This window comes from Pseudopodoces humilis, chromosome 3, assembly GCF_049639895.1.
Source record: "Pseudopodoces humilis isolate 2021_Gansu_Grassland_sample_001 chromosome 3, ASM4963989v1, whole genome shotgun sequence".
Lineage (NCBI taxonomy): Eukaryota > Metazoa > Chordata > Aves > Passeriformes > Paridae > Pseudopodoces > Pseudopodoces humilis.
In genome coordinates, this window is record NC_142202.1 from 46,603,358 (window position 1) to 46,624,761 (window position 21,404).

Here is a 21,404-nt window from a genome sequence, read left to right on the forward strand (position 1 = left end):
CAGGATAATAAGGGATGGGATGGGATGGGTTGGGGTGGGAAGATGGTTCCAGGGTTCTGATTCTATAACATCAAAACATGAAAGCAGCTGCCAGGCTTATTTATCCTTTCAATAAATCCAGTTTAATATAAAAGTCAATCCACATTCAGCAAAAACTAAGAAACTTCATCATTTTTACTAAGGAGTGAAAGATTTAATGAACTTTTCCTACGAATTTGCAAGAAGCTGTATAGCAATTATAAACCCATTACTGATCTGCCCAGCTCTTTGATTATAATCAACTCTGGGATCTCAGGTAAGCACATCTAGCTAGCCCAACTCTTCTTTTTCCAAGGAATCCAACAACTTTCAATTCAAGTTACATACAGATGTAGCAAGCTAGTGAAACAGGATTATGAAATTATTTGAGACACTGTGTAGGTTGAAAAATTGCCCATTGTTGTCCCAGTAGAGCTTCCTGTCTACTTCTCTTCTGGTATATTGTTAACTGTACCCCTGATTCCTGGTTTCTGAGTATCTATGTGTGCAGCTGATGTTACGTGTGTGTGTGTGTGAGAGTGTGTGTGTATGTATGCATAGCATGCATTCGCACCTCTGCAATGCACACATACCAGGAAAGAGGTGACCTATTGTTCTAGGTTTTACAGGGCCTCCCATCATGATTACATATGATTGAAATTTTTAAAAAGTCAGAAAATCATGTTATAAGTATATAGCTCATTATTTGCCGTCTGAAATTCAAGTTTATCTCTGGAGCCGAAACATGATGTCCACATTTCAAACTGAGAAAACCAAACCATAGGCAGTGAGTTTACAGTTTTATAATGGGGTACTTGCCCAGTAAAACCTTAATCGTGAGCACAGAGACGATCATGCCTCTTTAAAAGACACAAAGGGGAAAGGAATTGAAAGCTACATTCAGGGAAGAGCATGAAGCTATCTTTGCAGGGCGTAGGACGATGGGAACCCAGATCTGGGCTGCACACTACTGATGCTCAAAGGGAGCTGCTCAGGAGCCAGGCAGGCACAACCATCAGCAGCAGCCCCGTGTCCTGCTGGGGAGGCTGTGCTGCTGTCAAGGCACACGTGGCTCCTGCAACACCTTGTCCTGAGCTGCACCGTGGAGATGCACCACCCTTCTCAGAGCCAGCTCAGTTCCTGTATCTGTACGGCTTCCGATGAAAGTTCAAGTTGTAATTTTCTGACAGAAGTTGGTGGAGCCCACTGCTTGCACTGTCTGCCCAGGTGATCTTCAGAAGCAAATGATTTGTTTCAAAGAAATGCTTTATTTTTGCATGTGAAGGATGCTCACTAAAAAGTGTTTTCCACAACCTGTTTTAAAAATCATCAGGAGAAGTGCACCTAAATCCGTTTGACGCCAGGTTATTTGGTGGTGTGAAAAATGTGATATTGCCAATTTGTTACCTGGCAATTTTTGATAAAGACAATTTTAAAAGGGCTTTAATATTTATAGTTTAGACATGACCAGTATTTCCTGGTATTTGTGATGTGGTCTGCACCAAACATGATTTATAAAAGTCAGAGGTCCCCTGGGGAAAGGATTGTACTTTAAACTGTTGCTCTAAATCTGATTTAGTTACATGTTGAAAGATTATTTTGTATTCTCCTTTGAACTGACCAATTTATTTTTTTTTTTAATTGCTTAGACTCTTATTTTGCTGAAAATAAAACAAGTATCTTATTTTACAAAGGGGCATCAGTGTTGTGAACACAGAACTGATGTTAAAGCTGCTTTTGTATTCAGTGTGAGATGGTGTTTACAGATGATTTTGACAACAGTGGAAATATATTAAATGGTGTCTGTGTATCTGAACTATTTAATTTTGTGTTATGTTCATATGAAGAAATATTTATACATATTTCACCGAATGTTTTATTTAATGTTGATAAATATTGCTCTTCAGTCTTCAGCTGTAGTGTCCTTTTAAAGTGATTCATAAAGGTCTGCTTGAGAAATGAATAGACTATACCTAGCTTTCTTGTCATTAAAACAAATTCTCTTTTGTATGAGTTATTTAAAATGTCTACCCTAAAGTAATCTCATAAATTATATTCAAACTCTACTGCAAGTACAATTTTACTACAAAACAGAAAAGAAGTTAATGTCACAAGTGCATTTTGAGCTAGATACCAGAATTGTTTTGCTAGTTTGCTAGCCACATACAGAGGTACCCCTGTTGCAAAGAACACTAATTACCTTTATTCATAGAAAGATGCATATATTTGAAATATATTCATTACTCAAGTTGACCTAAAACTGTTTTAACATTTAAATATATATCTATATCTATATATATTGCCATATTATTATATTCTGATATCTAGAGTAGTGCTGTGCCCCTAATACACAAAATGTGAGAGCATGTAAGGAAGCCAGAGTTCATCGGGGGATTTATGGTATATTAGTATTGATTTTAAAATGGGAAACTATTATTTTTATTGAAGTTAAGCTTCCTTGAAAGCGTCTGTCACCACTGTTTACATAATAGGAAGAGTTAAATCCTTGGATTGTTTTAACAGAGAAATAAACAACCTGTCTTTTGATGTGTGAACAGGCTTTAAAATGTTATTTACAGGCATCATAAAATGTGTATGTATACACATATTGTAGCATAGATCAATTTAATTATTATTTATTTAATGGAATATGCACTATAAAATATTAAGAATTTGGCTGTGTTACAAGTACAGTGGGCATCAATTTAATTTGTATTTTATATGTTTCTGTGTTTGCTTTAAACCCATGCACACACAAAATTTTAGCTGTATGCACTAGTGGATATATTATTTATGAACACAGGCACATATAATAGGTTGCAGAAGAAGAACAATGCAAGACCAGTGACAGAGAATTACTTTTAAGAAGTACAAATGGTGTAATATTTCATCTGTTTTGAGGAAAATTAAGTCAGAAACACAGTAGAAAGCATCATTCTGATGTCAGACAAACAGCTCAGTCCCATTAACTCTCCTCACAGCTCTGAAAGCTGGCTTTTCAGAGACCAGTCTCCACTAATTGCAATAATACAAGATTAGACTTCATATGAAGAGGACCAAAAAGTCAGAAGCGATAGCCAGACAGGAGCCGTTGGGTAGTCTGGAGAAAGCTTTGTAGAATAGACCCCAATCACTGTCAGCCTCTGAACAGGCAACAAAATACATTATAATACATGGCTGGCTTTTTAGTGTAAAATTGTGATAGAAGTTTATTACTTCTGTCCTTTGAGAAATGTCTGATCTGAAGATCCGAGGGCAGGGGCCAAGGTGCATGAAGCACTTTTTCCTACTCCTGCCTAATACACTTCCAACAAAAGTAAACAGCAAATCAGTCTGGCAGTGATCTAAAGCTAAACAGATATAGGAATGGCCTGAGTCATTCCCAGGATCTGAACCTGTGGCTCTGTGCAACCTAAACAATAAATGGCTTGAAGAGTTCTGGCAGTAGGAATATGCACACATCTGAGAGAGCTGTTGACTTTTCTCAGTTATGTACAGCTTAATTTTCTTATTTTGCTGTCTTGATTATTATATTTCTTTACTTATTCTGCAAGAATATTCTAAAAATCTTGGTTCATTATCAACTTTCTATATCTAAAAAGTGAGTAGAGATCTCAAAGTACACTTGGTTTGCCTGTACAGAATGCAAACATCAAAGCAAAAAGTTTTTAGCTTTTTTACCCTAATCAGCAGCATCAATAGTTTTTAAAATAGTTTTCATTATGCTACCCTATACACAGTAGGGATGGTCAAGCAGTCATATTAATAAACTATTTTCTCTCACCTCTTACCCATCTGACTATTTATGCATCGCTTTTCAAATTTATATTTGAGATTCTAAACCTTCATTTTCCTCCAGATGGCTCCTACATTCTTATGCTAAAATATGCTCTACAAGCCTGCCTTGTTATCAGGTGTGGGTTTTTTTCCTTTCACAATCTCCCTTTGCCAAGCTATTTGATCTTATATTATCAAAAGATGCTTTTACTAATTTCAGGAGTTGTATAGTGTTGAGGTCTGATAGTTTCTTTTCTAAAGATGTATAAAACATACCAAAAACAACTGGAGAAGGCTTCACATTTGCCGGGTCCTTATTGGCAGCAACGGTCTGTGCCACAAATGGTCTGTTCACCAAGGGAATGACCTGTCCCTAGGGATGTCCTCCCAAACCCTCACTAGCTTGAACTTCACACAGTTCCTGAATCCTCATGTATTTTAATGCATTTGGAAATTTTAAAAAAATCATACATATTCATTGTGGTAGTTCTGAATATTCTTTGACCCACGCAAACCGACTGTCCTTATTCACAACCTGCTTCCACCCCTTGTGATTTTCTATTTTATATATTCTTTTTATATTTTATGCATCTGCCCATTCAAGTATCACTGCACTAGCTTCTGGGGGCAAGACAAAGTGGTACATATTTTTAGGTTGCTTCTTGTTAGCCTGAAGGGTATGCAGAGATGTCTGGTGGAGCTGAGGTGTTCATAGAGATGGCTGCTTTTTCTGACTCATGCACTGCACTCCCATGGTACCCAAACACTTCTGTTTTGAAGCTTAGTGGAAGCATGCATGAGATTCAGATTTTCATGGAATTAAAAACTTCATTTAATTAGGATGTTCTTCCTTGTAGCAGGCATAGATCATTTAGAGTATCTGTATTTTTCTACTCCTACATTTTTGAGCTGTCAGAAGGATATCAGGCAAAATGCTAATTTGTAATGTCTGATACTTGAACATTTTTGTACTTCAGCTTTTAAAGTAAGGCAGAGATAATGCAGTTGTGCTATTTGTTGAAAGCAAGCTGAGTATGAATGGGAATCCTGCACTATATTTCGTTTCATACACCGTGGCACTGCAACTGGCTGAGATTGAACATCACAGTATTTGATGTCACTGACAGTTCTTCACAGTCTTAATTGGCAAACTCATTACCCATGCTGTACTGGCATTTGGGACTTTGCTCTTCACCACTCACACTGCACACTCAAAATATAACATAGATTGTGTATTTATTTTTTTTCTTGAGAAATATCATTGTAATTATTTCCAGATGTGTTCCTAGATGTGCTTGAGTGATGTTTTGCTTAATTTTAGATATCAAGATGGTTCAAGAGAGCCAATCCCTGTCAGGGCTTGTTTAATGGAAGGCACACAGGTAACCTGGGAAAACATTAAGATAAGCAATTCTTGTTCCATGGCCTATTCCAACAAGTATTGTACAGTGTGTTTATTGTACCTATACATCTCCATGCACTGTGTATATCTCAGAAGGATAACATGTGTGTGACTCTACTGTGTGTGTGCATACAGAGACTTGTACCACATCTACAGTAATGTTTACAGAAGTATGTACAAACTTAGGCTGAAATTGTCAGCCAGGGTAAACGTTGCCTCTGATGCCTCATCAGTTGTAACTGGACAGTGAAACTGTGTTTGAGTCTCCTCTGCTTATCTGCAAGAAAAGTTTCCACATCTTCCCTTAGTGCATATTTTATACAGTTGCACTGTCATTATTTCTGGATATGGTGTTTTCAGTGTATTGAGCTGGCTTTTTAGACATTACCCAAAATTTAGAAATGCATGAACATACTTCACTTACTGAGCTATTGCATCAAGGCTGCACTAGGCTTAACTCCATTACGTTTCCCAAACTCATGCTGCCTTTTTTCAAATAAAAAAAAAAAAGCCTCTTAGAATAGATTCTACCTAGGTTCATGTAAGAGAAACTCCTGTCTGTGTGAACATCACTGCCAGTTTCTCAAATTTGAAAGAGAAATCCAGTCACTATAAAAACAGTTTGAGGTAAATGTCATAAACATATAAAGGCAAGTTACCACTGGAAATTCTTTTAAGAATTCTTTTAAGGTAAGAACAGCACTCCTTCCATTAGAAATGAGAAGGAAAAAAATTACCATCCTCCCTCATCCCATCCTATTGCTCTGCCCTTTATGTTGCATGGTGTAATGCTTTCCATTTTCCAGTCCCATGGGTAGAATTTTGCAGGCTTTAAAAACCTCATTTGTCTGGTAAGACTAAGAAATACCCACTATATCTAGATCATTCACCCCCTTCTGGGTTTTCAAACAATAAATCCTTGACTGTGTGATGCTGGCTTAAGGGAATGTCTTAAGAAAATGTTGACAAAACCATTCAATCTAACAGTGGTGAGGAGAGGTAACTTCTTTCCAAGCTAGTGAAGCTATAAAATTTATGAAACTTGGCAGAAAGTGTAGAAAAAAACCCAAGACATTTAAAGGCTTTATAGATGTTCACATCCTCATTGCATAAGGGTGAATAAACACATGTAAACAGTGCCCAAAAAAGTTCAGTGTATGAATGACTCTGTGGGCCAAACGCACGCGTCACCATCAGCTACACTGTTGGCAGAGCACTCTGACACCCCACTCAGGCCTCTGTGGAGAGATCCTTATTAGAGCACTCTAGGACTAAATAACAAGGCCTTAATATGTAAGTGGGTTTTTTTGTCTGAGCGCATGTGCATTTTCCAGGAATTTGATGGGAGATTCTTTCTCGCTCCCGGACCAAAGTTATTTCATGTACTTTCTGGAATGAAAGTACTCTTGAAATGATTTGGTAATCATGACTCAATCATGCCTAACAATCAGAAAAGAACAGGATATTGTTGTGCCAAGAGAACTTAAATTTATTTTTCAATTCATTCATACAGGCATAGTTAATTTATAGAAAATACTGAAAAGATCTGAAAAATTTTGCACCATGGTGGAAAAGTCTCTGGACAAGAATCTGATTCCTTCTGTAGTTTCAAAACATTCAGTTGTCGTGAGCCTATTTTTCTTCTGTATTGAAATTTTTGAGTAACAAAGCAACTGTAGTCATTCCTGAAATACTGCCTAATCTAGAGATGCCAAAGGGATGAGGAAATGGCCAAATGGCCTTCCTAATTTGTGCTTAATGTGTCCACATTAAGATTTATTGTTACCATTGTGGCACAGAGTAATTAACACCATGGGGCAAAAGAAATAAGCCAATTTACTCTGAACTCTGCACGGTGCTGCAATCTGCTTATGCAGATACATCACAGGAAACAGGCCTGTGCTATATTTCCTAATGCTCAGTACTTTTCTCCACTCATTTCTTTTATCCTTCACATAGATCACTCCCCTCCTATTGAACATACCTATCACATATATTTATTGAATATACCTATTGAATACCCTCTGCCATCAATAGACAAATATGTCATTTCTATGCATCTGCAAAGCTATATGAAATCATATATAGCTGGAGTTAAGCAGCTTTTATCTTCCATTGGCTTGATTTTTTCTGATTCAGAAATACATTCCATTTGCTTGCCTCATATCACCATTAATGTTATTTATTTTATAAGTGATATTAGAACCAAAACTTTCTACTTTGCAGGCTGTAGAAGCACATCTGACTAAATGTTTCACTCCTTTATTCAAAATTAGTGTGATCTCTTGGCCATAGGGTAATCTGAAGAAAATCCTCTGTGTAAAGGGTATAACAGCATTTACCTCCTGCTCTGCCCCTGCACTTCACTGAATATGATGGAAGGTCCTTTCAGGTCCTTTCAATTGTTTTCAAAACAGTCCAGCTACATTACGTAGTTGCAGACAGGAAGGATCAGCATGAAAAATGCATAAGACTTAAACTAATGTGCACAGGTGCCACTTTTGGTTTTGTTTTGGTTTGGTTTTTAGTCTCTGCAACGTGTATTGACTGACACAAAATCCATCATCAGAGGTGAGATATAAAGACCTAAGGATGGACAGCTGCTCTCAAAAGCAAGCTGCATAGGGCTGGATCATTGAAGTCCCTGTACTAAGTGCACACAAGAGCTCTTAGTTAAAGCTGTAAAAAGTCTGAATAATGATTCACTGCTTTCCAAAAGAAGTAAGAAAATTATGAATATAATATGAAGTTTTGTAGTTGAAAGCTGTAAACATTAGAAGATGTCAGTGAAGGAGATTTCATTTTTGAATATGAGTTATCCCTGGGTTTCTAGAGATGTCCCATCATCCAGTTGCCTCTTAACCCAATTCCTCCTGCCTCAAAGCTGACCAGCAGTCATGGGACTTCTGCCTCACAGGAAGTTGGAACTCCTGCCCCTGCCACCTCACAGCAGGAAGGGTGTGGGACACACCAGTCAGGTTGTTACAAGAAAGAGCCATAAGCTTCCTGCTTCTATTTGGAGATAGCGGGTATTTTTGTGATAGAAATAGAGATAACATGGCAGGAATCTGATGAACATATTTTATGTGTTTCCTGATATGTTCCTATTACTTGCAAGCTTTCTGTTCTGCTGGTTATGGAGCAAAACAAGTCCCAGAGACAATATCTGAGTACATACTTTTAAGGCTTGATCATTTTAAATAAATTGACTTTTGCCTGTTGCTTTCTGATTTTGAAATATATGGAGAAATTACATGCAATAATTAAGCATCTCAGAAAAAAAGGTTCATGAAAAAGAATTTGGAATTTTACACCTTATAAAACTGATTTTCTTCAGCAAAACCATGGAGCTGAATGTACTTTAAACTCGTTAAATAACAGGAAACAGTGGAAAGGAGCCCCTCAACTTCTGCTTTGTTAAAAGACAGTGCTTGAGCATTCACTCAAAATCTGGTGTCTAGTGATCTAGTCATAGCTACGCATTCAGGTTCTAGACAGAATATTAACATTTTTTAAATTATTGGCCAAATTGATCTTTTTTTGCTAACACCTACCTTACTGTGCAGCAGTTTTCCGCCAAGTAATTAAATTCCATGTCTTGGTAAACTCTCAGAAGGAATAATTGGCCCTAGCTCCTATTGACAGCAGTTTGCAAAACACTAGCACAGTAATTGGAAGAGTGGAGGCAGATAATGATGAAGAGCAATCGTTTTCCTTGGCTTCAGTGTTTTAGAGGAACCTTCCTTTATGCAGCTAATAAAAATGAGAGTAAGAGAAGATGTACTGAGAGAAACTCAAATGCTTTGTTCTCCCCTCTGGCATGACTGCCACCATTGCAGTCCTGAGGGCAGAAGGTGGATGGCTGTGTGTTGGTAGAAAAATCAATATATCAGTCCAGGTCCAGTGTCCCACGAGAGCTCACATTTGTCCCTTCACTGCATGGGTATCAGCCCAAAATGTGCTGTCAAAACTTGGCTCCCACTGTACCATCACAGTGGAACATTGTGCTCTTAAGAGATTTTCTCCTGCTAAGATACTTTAACATCTTTTTTTTTTTTTTTAACTCTCCACAGAAAACTAATCAGGTGGCACCTTCCCGTGTGGAAATTTCCTTGCAAATACGTTACTGTAATCTACAAATTATTTTTACCCTGTATGCCCCTGATAACAATTGCATTAATATAAGCAGATAAACTCATTTCTTTAGTTGCTGCTCATAGAGTGGCTTGCTAGTTAAGATAAAAAGCAAATTATGGGATATAAAAGACATATCTGATTGTACAGTAATACACTGTGTGCCAAGCAGTCAGTGAGGTAAGGTTTACATAACTACTAGATGTTGCTTGAACTTTTGAGATATATTTCCATGTTATTTTTTCCTCTCTGGAGCCAAAACAGGGGCAGAACACAGAACAAGCAATGAAGAGAAATGTAATTGTTTTGATTGAAGTAATTTGAGATTAGAAGTTGCAAGAAGGGTAAACAATCTAGAAAGTGTTTTGAAGTCTTCATCATGTAGATGCTTTCCTTTGGGGAAACTGGCCTTCCCCTCAGAGTGGGAGGACTCCCCTCAGGTGCCGATTTGTTGAAGGAAATTTTGGCTCCAGTCAAATGCTACAGTATTCTTTGACTGCTATTAATTCACTTAATGACCCAGTCTGTTGCTCAGTGAAATTGCTCTATGCTCTCCTAGCGACAGTGAAAAACAGCCTTTTCTGGGGGCTGATCCAAGCCCAGCTCCAGCTGCTGGAAAGGCTCCCTCTGTGCTTCTGAAATGAACATTTTTCCCCAGAAAAGCAGGAGGCAGACAGGCCCCTGCACCATACTGTGGGGCTGGACTGTGTGGCCTCCCATCAGCATTAAAAACCTCCACTTGTGTGCCCCCACCTTGCACTCCCTGGGCATGAGCCTGCAAAGAAATTCTCTTGGAAAACAGAGCAAGCCACCCCCAGCCATTTTCACACCTATATATATATATATATATGTGTGTGTCTGTGTATGTGTGTATATATATATATACACACATATATATATGTATATCTCCTTCCAGTTCCCTTCCTCCTTCCTGCTGCCCAATGACAGCATATTCACACAACAAAAACAGTGGCTTCTAAAATAATTTCCAGCTGAATTGTAGACTGCAGTGGTCTTTATTACCAATAACATTAGAGAAAAATGGAAATGAGGAATTGCGCGGCTCTGCCCTCTTTATGACTCCTTTTCTTCAGTTCTCATTTAAATGATGTACACAGAACATTTGTTTGTTTGGGGGAAAGATTGTGGATTACTGGTGCAGAATTCTGATAGATATTTTAACATATTCAGAGAGGGCAAAATTCACAAATAGACATTTTGGATTTCTTTTCTGTTTCTTACCAAATTAATCGCAGGCAGTTTAAGACTCACTTCTGCACAAGTGTCTTCCTGTATTTTTGCCAATTGAGCAATTTTCTCATATGTGCCAGTTTGTTCAAATTTCTTTATCTGTTTTCTCACTAATGGTTTCTGAATTAACAAGCCTTTGCATTTTTGCTGGTGCACAGAGTCTGTTTGCACCGGCCTTAGTTTAAGTTATCAGGAGAGATCCAGCCACAGTACGAATTTCCTCCACCTTACCTTATTTTACAGCTTGAATTACACCCTTGGCATTCTCAATTATCACACACTTAACAGCCAAGGAGTTTTGGGCAATGCTTTTAGTCTTCATAATATTTAATAAAGTAATCATGTGCATATAGTTGAGGTGTTAAAAATGCCAATTCATAATCCACCCCATTGCTTCAAAGTACCCTATCAAATATATTTTCCCATTAGTAGTGGAAGCAAATATGTCAGTGCATAGTCTGGACTAGCTATGTAAGGACAACTAATAATAAACAGCTATTCTTAAAATACTTCTTTAAATATTTTTACTTAATTCATCCTGGCTAAAAAGACTTAGTTTAGTTCAATCCTCCTGTTAAGCTCTCCTCAAAATTCTCACTAGCATCAGTGAAAATTCTAGAAAGAGCAGTTAAATCAGTCTCTCGTTATAGGACAGATAAATAACACTTTGGGTTTATATTTCTAGCTAATAAATTTAATCAAATTATTTAAAATATGAACACTCAAAGCCTGTTCTGTGCCCTCAGGGAACCCCTTTATCCCACTGCAGCAAAGCTGCATATAGCAGGATATATTCCACTAATACAGTCAAAAATATATGGGTGTATAAGAATAAACAGCTTAAAAAAAAATCATACTGTAAATTTTGTGATTGAGTGAAATTGTATGTATATTTTTAAGTCTTCAGAATAGTTGAAGTTTTAACTTATTTCAAATTTTTAAGTTGAAATCTATTCATATTTGGAAATTTTGTACAACCTTGTAAAGTTAAATACTATGTCACTGTAATTTATTTTTGTTGTCATATATTGACACATGCTCATTTATATATGAAGTGTACTGTTTATCAATTGCTTCTAAGGCAGCAATAAAAACATGAAAGTTGTTCTCATTTTTCTGTCACAGCTGTCATTTATATCCAATACTTTATTTTAATACTTTTAATCCTGTTCCTCACTAAAACAGATAGTGTATGTATATAGTGTCCATATATACTATATGTCTTCCAGTTCTTGGTGAATACATGGGCTGTTCTTGCCTGTACAGCTGTGAGAACTTGGGGTTACACTTTGCAGAAGTCCTGGAAAGGGATTGCCACTTCAGTGCATCCTGCCAGGAGGACATCAGAAAGTGGAGGGGGACAAAAAGTCAGAACTCCCTCTCTTTTCCTATGAAGTTTGCTTTTATTTTTTAACTGAAGGCTTCCATGTCGCACTACGTGTTGTTTCAGGCTCTCTGAAGTGTGGGGCATTCAGACCTCTTACAACAATGAGTGTGGGTCAAAGTTGTAGAGCACCTTAAAATATCAGTCCCACTGTTGAGATATGATTCAGTAAAATAGTACTTCTCCAGTGTCCATTCATCTTGAAGCAAAGGCTTCAGAACTTTCCTCCACAAGCACAGCCTGTAGAGGTCTCAAGTACTTTTCTCACCTTGAACTCTATGGGATGTACCTGCAAATTCACAGCCATTTGGAATGATTGCACAATTCCAGCTTTTTCCTTGGTCTAGTCCAAAGGCCAGGTGTGTAATAGGGTGCAAAATGTATGTTTCATACATCAAGGACCACTAGTTAATATGAAATGCAATCATCTACAGACATTTAAGTTCCATATCTACGGCCACAATAAAAGCAAGGGCATGAGAGGAATGAGCTTAACTGGAGGGGTTTTGACCAGTGATTCAACTTTATCTCCTGCTGATCTGAGGAATATAAATATAAAGGGAGGTAGAAACAATAAAGGTCACCTTTTATGATATTCTCTGCAATAACGTGGAAGAGGAAATAGATAAAATGCAAAAAGACAAAGACAAGACTCCAGACATTGACCCACACTTAATAGAAAAGAGAAATTAATGTTGTGAAATGGGTGTGTTCGCCTTTTAATGTTACTGCAAAGGTGGATTATTTTCTTGTTATATGTCATTTGGCATCTGCTTGTGTCAGGAGCCTTTCTTTTACATCACTATCAAATTTCACCTGTCCATTTTCCTTCCTTTCGTTACAGGATGGAGTAGATTTATTCCTTTCAGGAATGATTGTGAACTGTGGATCACAGAATAACTCAAGCAGCTGGAGCACAGCTGGATGCAGCGAGCAGCTGAGGGTGCCACTCCTCCAGCCCCAGCCAGCTGATCTACAGCGAGCTGCTTGTGCCAGGCTCAGGGGGAAGATGAGCAGCAACACATGCTCCCAGTTATGGCTGAAAGTGGAAACACTCCACCCAGATTAGGAGTGCCTTCACAGCTGATACAAACTGACCTATTTATGTTGTAAGAAATTAAATAAAGAGGGGAGAGAAGGAAGAGGGAGTTTAGGGTTGTTTTTACAGTACTTTGTGTGGCTGAAAAGGGCTGGTGAGTTTGTTTCGTGCAGTCTAAAAAAGGCCTGGCCATTGGGATGGCAGGGAAAGACCTGTCTTGAAAAGTTTTCTTACTGCATTCAAAGGTCAATTGCTTCAAGTAAGGCTAAAGCAGTTATAGATTAAAATTCTGGATTGAAGTTTCAAAGGTGCTTTTAAGCATTTCTAAAGAAACTCTGGATGAGGACTAAAGTGAGCTCCTATTGAATGTGTCTTGAAGTTTTATAGTTCAACTCCTGGTTAGATGCCCTGATAATAGCCAATTCATTCCTAATTCTCTGAACATTGTCAGTTTTCTCCTTAATGCAAAGGACTCTGTGCTGCCCTCATAATTATAAGTACCATCCAGGGTGCTTTATCAAATAAAACAATAATCTATGTTCTATAACTAGTTATATCTGCCACTATGGCAGCTAAATACATCTGGCTGCTGCAATAAGAAAATGTAAAATCACAAACACTGTACTCTAGCCAGCAAGCTGTTTCCTGATGATGCTTTCAAAATGGAAATTTACTTCTGCTTCATTGTACAAATATCCATATGCTGTGTTTTTTCAGTATTTATGTGAGCTGATGCAACCCTTCACAGCTTTTTGTTGTGCTGCTTAATGCAACTAGATATGAATTCTAGTGAGTTGTTTGTATCTTCTCTGAAGCTGTTTATTCTGCCTTGAAGTAGTAAATCAGCAGGGAAGCATGGGAATTTGACTTACTGAAAAGGTTTAACAGCAATATTTTGTTACTTCCATTCAGCTGAGGTCAAAGAAAAAGTAATACAGTACCTAATGCTGCTCAAACAGAACCTGAGAGTATGTTAGTCTGTTTCCCAAAGTTACACACACTTTCTTACAGGTCCTTCAGCAAGGATTTGCATTATTATTAAATATATATAATTAAATAGACTTGTTGCTCCGCACTATGGTGGATAGGTGTCATTTTGTAGCTATGAAATATGGCTACTTAGTGGATTTTTACATGGCTTAAATTAAAAAGTGCTTAACTTGGAGAAACAAAAGATGAGATTTTTCTCCCCCCCCCAGATATCCACTGGGGATACAAAGCAAGAGCAGCACAAAAATCTCCAGTTAGCGTGATGCAAGTAAAGAAAAACCCTCAATTTTATTTTCTGTGCTCTTTTGCAGTTTTAAAGATTTGTCATCTTGATTGTAGCCAGTATGAAAGATAATTACCTTAATGGCAGCTCTACACAAAACAAGCTAGGAAGGATCTTGCACAGTGTGAATGTGCCTTGCTTTTGGATTATTTGAACAGAATATGAGAACAATTGCAAGAGTCCCTTGGATTTATTAATTATGTGATCAAAAGATTTTAGAAATGAGGAAATGATTGCCTCTTGCTTCTCCTGCCTATAACAATAAAAGTCTACAGATGCTGTGGAAACAGCACTTTTTTTTTTTTTTTCTTCACTGCCTGTGCCAAGCTGTGAAGTTTGTGAAGATTTTGCCAAATATCTTTTCCTCTTGATATGTACAAGGACTGAGGGTAGGACAGGAGTCCCCCAAACACAGATCCAATCCATACAGGCAAGAAGCCTGCATGTTGCTTTGAGCATAGCAGTGTTCCCTGTGGAAACTTACTGGAAAAACAGGGGAAAATGAGAAGTGGATATAAATGTTAAAAAGGGAGATCTACTGAGCACAGAGAGAAGAATGATATGGAGCAACTACAGTTGTATGCATACTTACAGTTTTATTATGTTTTATATTATTCAAAATTATTGTAGCTGTATACTACAAAAATTAGTCTGAGCCCACTGCCTTACTTTTGAAGCTGTGCACTCTTTGCCAGCATCTTTCCTTGTGAGGATAAAGATGGGTATTTTGTTGAACTGGAGGGAAGGGGGAAAAGAAGAAAGGATGGTGCATGAAAGAAAATAATCTGGGACTCTCACAGATTTCATTTTAAGAAATAGTATCAGATTCAGCAGCTGTTTTTTGACTCAAAGTGTAATGAAATTAACTTTTCCTAAATTTCAAGCCTAAGTCTGATCCCTCCTGAATAGGAATACATTTTGCTTGAGTGATTCACAGCAGTAATAGAACATATAAAATGCCCAGCCTTTCACATCTAGTTTATTTTTTGGAAAATAAGGAGCATGACTAGATAGCAGATGGCTGATTGAGATGGAATGTCTCCAATGGTAAGAACTATTTAATTGTAATAAAAATTAACTGAAAAGATATAGGAAGTGTACATGGAGACCAAGTCTATTACATTACAGCCTGGTTCTCTTATAGAAAGCAAGAGAAAATAACATCTTGTCTTCGGACTGTTCTCATAATTTTTTGAGTGCTTTGAATTCTCTATCTGTCAGTATGGGGTGTTCTTAACCTTGTTTTGAATGCCTTTTTTGGAGGAGACAAAAAAGGAAAAGAGCTGCAAAAGCATCAGACAGATAACACTTCCCTTCTGTGAACAACAGGCCTTGATTCATAGGTCAGTCTCAGCTGCTGCAGAGTAGTGATGGAACACCCATGAGGTTCAGTGAGTTGTCTAACCACAGTTGAATTCCAGTTGCTGGTAGTTTCTTGTCAGAAGACTTATTTAGAGCTACCTGACTGGCAGGTCATCTAATCTACATGTGATCATTTTCTTCAAGAATTCCTTCATATTGCAGATATTCACTATTTTAATTACATAATATTAAATCTTAAAGAATTTTAAAGCCCAACTTCCTGCTATTGCTAGCTATTAACAACAGCCCAGTACTATACCATAGAATAATTAAAGCAATGGATTAGACAAATTTGGGGTAAGTTAAATTTTCTATCAGTTCATCTACTGGTTTTGTGAAGTTAGACATATAGGGCTAAAGTCTTCTATAAACCTGGGATATTTTGAGCTGAGCTGAAGACAGGACATCCAAAAGTTAAGGGAAGCGACGGAAATCAAACTTAACTGGAATGGTTTAATCCTGAAAAGTTTTGACAACTTTTCTGCTATATGAGGGAGATCCTTGGTGGATTAGATTTTGAAGCTGCTTTCAAGCTAGGACAGTGACTCCAAATGGGAAAGGTAAAATTAAAGCCCAAGAATCAGAAGCTGTGCTGCTTTGCTGCACAGGGGATGACTGCCAGCTCAGGTGTCACACAAAGCACAAAGAGGTCTGGCTCTTCTGCTGAGCCCATTCCCTTACAAGGAGGGGACTGGGTTACCAGCATTTTCTGTCATCAGCCACAAGCGTATCCAGTTGGGAAGAGGATTAAATGCCATACAGGGGCATCATCTCTGATTCTGCATAAAGAATTATTCTGTCATAAGGAGCAACACAGATAACATCACGACTGATAAGTGCGTGCAACACCTGGAGATAGCACACTCTCTCAGCACCTCCTTACTCACAGAGCACAGGAGGTGCAACATTCCTTATGTGCTTTGGCATGACTATCACTGCTAAACAGTTTGCTGCTTGTGGTTTAGTTTTGGTGGGACACATAATACTGGAGTCAAGAATTATTCAAAGAGAGGAGGTAAGTGATAAATCATTCAAGACAATCAAGGAGCAAAGGCTGTGAAGCTCCAGTGTTGAAGAGAGCATCAGTAGGAATGGGTATTAGAAGCATTGATTTCTCCAGCACATCCATAAGCCCTGCTGGTGGTATGCTTGCTTTCAAATCAGACCTTGCTCACATCTAGCCTGCCTGGTTCGGTGAAGTGAAGGTAGGTCATTCAGCAGTGGGCTGTGTGCTCCCCTGTTGTAGTGCTTCACATAGATTTCTCTGGAAACTTATGCCACTTTCAGCACCCCTGTGTTCAGTAAAACTCTTACAGTCAAGCCTAACAGGTAGCCTAAACTACCATTTTAAATTGTCTTGTATATCTTCAAGTAGAACATACAGAGTTATACAAGATTACAAACTCTGTTTTCAATTACACCTGTGAGATGTGAATTTGATCCCTCCCAAAGTTGGCCCATGTTAAGCTCTGAGGCTTTGGTGCGACACTAATTGTAAGAAGAGGATAAGGCTAATTACAGCAGAGTAAACTGACCCAGTAAGAGAAACCAGATCCTTTAATCCTGTAAACATACAGATCAGTTAATTACTAACACGGTTGTTCTTGTGGAGGGAGCTGCAGACGGCTGTGTGGTCTCAAAAGCTGTTCCAGTTTCACAGATAACATCTCACAGAAGTGAAGCAGCTTGCCCAGGATCCTAAACCAAGCTGGTGGCTGTAGCCCTGCATGCCAGCTCACAGAGAACCCAGTGAGGTACATGCTGTGGCTCTTTGGGTTTTGTACAATAGGTGTTTTGTGAAGAAGGAAATAAGACACCCTAGCCATAGCTGAACAAAATTGTGTGGGGGTGGAGTAGTTTTTCCCAGTAAGAAACATTCTGTCCAAAAACTATGTTGGACTTCGTACTTTTAAAATCACTGAATGGGTCTTTAGCTGTCTGTACCTAGCACCCTGTGAAGGTGAATAGCTGTAGAAAAACTCCAGAACGAAATAGGAAATCAGATGATGCAGTTCTTGAGAAATGCAGAGCTGTTATCCATGCAACTGGAGAAGGCAGTGCATGGTATAATGGGCTTTTGGACTTGGGGGAGGGACTGTGTGGTCCCAACAGCAGCTTTAGCCTGCACAGCGAAGGTGAAGAGTCAGTGGTGTGACGTTCTAAGAAACAAAAAAGCAAAGGATAATGTGTATTGAGTATCAGAGAGAAGGTGAAAGACTGCCTTTAAAAAACATTCTTGATATTAGACTCTTGCTTATACCAGAAGACAGGAACTTGTAATTTTCTCAGAACACACAAAAATCAGAAGTCAATCAGAATTGCCGTCTGCAGTATTGAGCTGAAAAAGGCTATTGGCCAGATAAGCATATTCATCCCCCTGAACTTACACATTGTGTTTAATTATTCATTTTTTTCTATAAATGTTTATTTTTAGCTTTACAATGTTTAGTTATAATGCATTCTTTGGGCATAGGTGTTGTGGAATTCTTTGTGTTAATATTACTACAACAGCAAGAGACTGCAATTTATGTTTGTTTTCATATGATTAACAGAGAGCAGCAAAAAATCTAAACAAAAATATTCAATTTGTATTCATAACTGGAAACTTCTTTTTGTATGCAAATATATACACGAGGGGGTTTTTTTGCAGGATAATTCCAAAGCCTATGATATCATTTAGTGCATGTCAGTATTTATTAAGGCTGGGCACTCCTACCCACAAAGCATTAGCCACCTCATTACACTTGCATTAAGAGAACAGGTTTTGGTAAGAGACGGCATCACATGCCTTCCTTGATAAATGGCATGTGCCTTGGGAAAAGTCCTGTCAGATATGGGAAATGTATGGCAGATGTCTGGGAGCTGCTCTGTGAGCAGCCTGGTGCTGCTGATTAAAACTCCACTAAATTGTATTAGCAAGTAGGTTTGCTATTGCCAACAAGAAATGAAATCTTTCAGAATCAGACACCTATGACAATATCCAGAGCAGAATTGTTTATATGTGACAGGGCAGAGGAGCTACTCCATTTCAGTAAGGAAGAAATCTACGCAAGCATTGTGGCAGCCAAGGTCTGACCTTACAGAGACACTCTGACAACCAGTAATGTAAGCAGGCTTCCTCTGAACATTTTGGGAAGAATGGTACCGAGTGAAGGCAAGCTGTGCAATTTGCACACCCTATTTGCAGTTATGCCTGTGCACCACAGTGAAGGCATTTGCTTATTAACAGCACAAGCGAGGTAAGAATTTGGCCGTGGGACTCAAGCAGAGACCTCTGCGAGCAGCCACAGGGAAAGGATGGCGTGACAAGGAGAGCGTGCTGAGTTTCACAAAAGCTTCCCAACAGCCATGAGTGAGGCAGCAGGGACTGTCTGCCTTGTCTGATAAGGCACAGTGCCTTATGTAAACTTAGATCAAAATAATGCTCTTGTCAATCTGTAATAGTGCTAGCTTTACAAAACTCAATAGTGAGAGAATTAAATCTCTGTGACATTTCTTTTCAATCCCTGAGGCTAGAAGATTTGCCTCAAAGCACAGTCATCTACTGGTTGGCAGAGTTATCCTGAGGTTTCATTTGGAAACACGTCATTTTAATTGTACTCCTGAAGCTGAATCCCTCCATTTTTAATGGAGCTACACCACAGATTCTGTCTCCACTTCCCATGTTACTTACATTGCAGAAATATTTTGCTACCTGCACCTTGAAATATTTTATCTTCATGATTAAGGAATCTTGGCCCCTTCTGCACAAAAATCCCTACCAAATTTCTGGGGGAGATTTCTTTTCACGGGTAACGCAAAGAGATGCTAATTCATGATCTATTTCAAGGTTGAGTGTTTCTTGTTATTCCAGAGGTGCCCAGCTGTGACCTTGGTTGTTGATTAGATGCACCCAGTGTATTCCAGCTTCACATTTGGGGGCATAAAACTGAATTTGCAACACAATTCTGATAATTTGAAATTATAACCTTAAAATAAGTCTAATGCAGAAAACTGCTTCCCATGTACTCAGAAAAAAATGTTCTTTTCCTCTAATCAAGGGGATTTTATTATTTAGTATTTTTCAGAGTATGTGTACTGTAGCCATGACAACCATGCGTGCCTAGATGAAAAGTGTGGAAATGCAACAGACATGCCAGAAATGTGTTTTCTGACATGATAAAAGACTCCTTCAAGACCTTTGAGTCACAAAACCAAAGTCCCTTAGAGGGTGTTTTAAATCATTTTCAGTGTAAGAGAGGCAAGATAAGCTCCACAGCAAGTGAATGGAAAATAATCCCTAAACCTTTATTCAATCCCTGTCTGCATTCCACTTCTTAGGACCTTGACTAGTACATTAGAGTTACAGCACTCAGTTTAAAAATAAAAGTGAGATTTTTCTTTCTGTCTTAAAATAGCAAATCATTTTAAAATTTCAGTTTCAATAAAATATAACAGCACAAATATCTGCAAAAACCCTCATGGGAGGGAGGGAAGGAAGGTCTGGTCCCTCTGCCCCTAGCTAGATATTCATCCATCTGCAATTTAGGACCCAGGACAAAGGTCCTAAAGGACTTTAATTTCAGTGAGAACCATTCTCTTTCTTGTGTTCATTGCTTACTGGCCCTCAAGCTGTATTCCCCTCTACCTGGAATCATCCTACGGGCATTCTAAAGTGCTCCAAGCTCCTGGGAGCCTTAGCAGGTTTCCTGATTTAGCTCCATGTAGCCTCATGTGCATCTTAGTGTGGGACACTTGCACACTTGTGGTAAGTGCCACGCTGTCAGAACAGTGAGGTAAGTTTTGGGCTACTTACAAACTTTTGGTGCCATTGCCACATTATGTGGGGGCTCAACCAGGAGGGGAACACTTGGCTGTCTTGACTGCAAATCCTGCTGTAAAGACACAACATGCCTCATTTTCCTGGTCCATCCATCACAGAGATGAGCATTTTTGTCTCTCTTCTGTGAGCAAGCTCACAAACAGAGTGTACAACGCTGTGTCCAGGGTGTGTGTTCAAACTGAGGTTGACACTGAGGCTGTGGTTTGGTTTGCATTCACAGCCGAGGTACAACTTTCAAGTGTGCTTGTTTTCAATGGAATGAACTCCTTTGTGAATGATGGAAGCCTCAGCCTCTCCATGGCAAAGGAGCCTGGCAGTTCCTTATCCCTTCAGCCACCCATATGATCCACAGCAGAAAGATTTGCAGGTTTCCTCCTCCCTCATGCAATGCTTGAGCTGCAGCACAGAATAAATGTTGCCAAGCATCAAATAATCTCAGAGCCCTGTGCTCTGGGGAAGGCAATCGCTTTGTCACTGGGTTTGTGTTGCCTCTCCACGCTGACCATGTGATGCTCTTCTAGCAACTTCATTTTCTCTGTCTTACCTTGTTTCAAAGAGTTTTCAAGGGCTCTAGGGGAACTTGTGATCAATGCATATGAAGTGATCAGAGCCTGAATAAGTTCCTAAGTTACCCTATAGGTCAGAAAAGGGTTTTTTTGTACAAGATTTCAATGAAACAAATTTTCATGCTTTGTGCTTATAGACTAAAGAGGTAAAATCGGTCATTTTTCAGTGTTGCAAGACCCAGTATGTTCCTTGCAATGATTGTAAGGGATGACTTGTTCAGTCCAATACTTAGTCCAAACACCTTCTGTTTCAAGTGAGCCACAAAATGTCAGAATTAAATAACTATTAATTTTGGAGGCTTTAGCATGAAGATAAAATTTAAAGAAATGGATTTCCTCAAATACAGCAAAATCTGTTAAGTACTAGTCAAACACA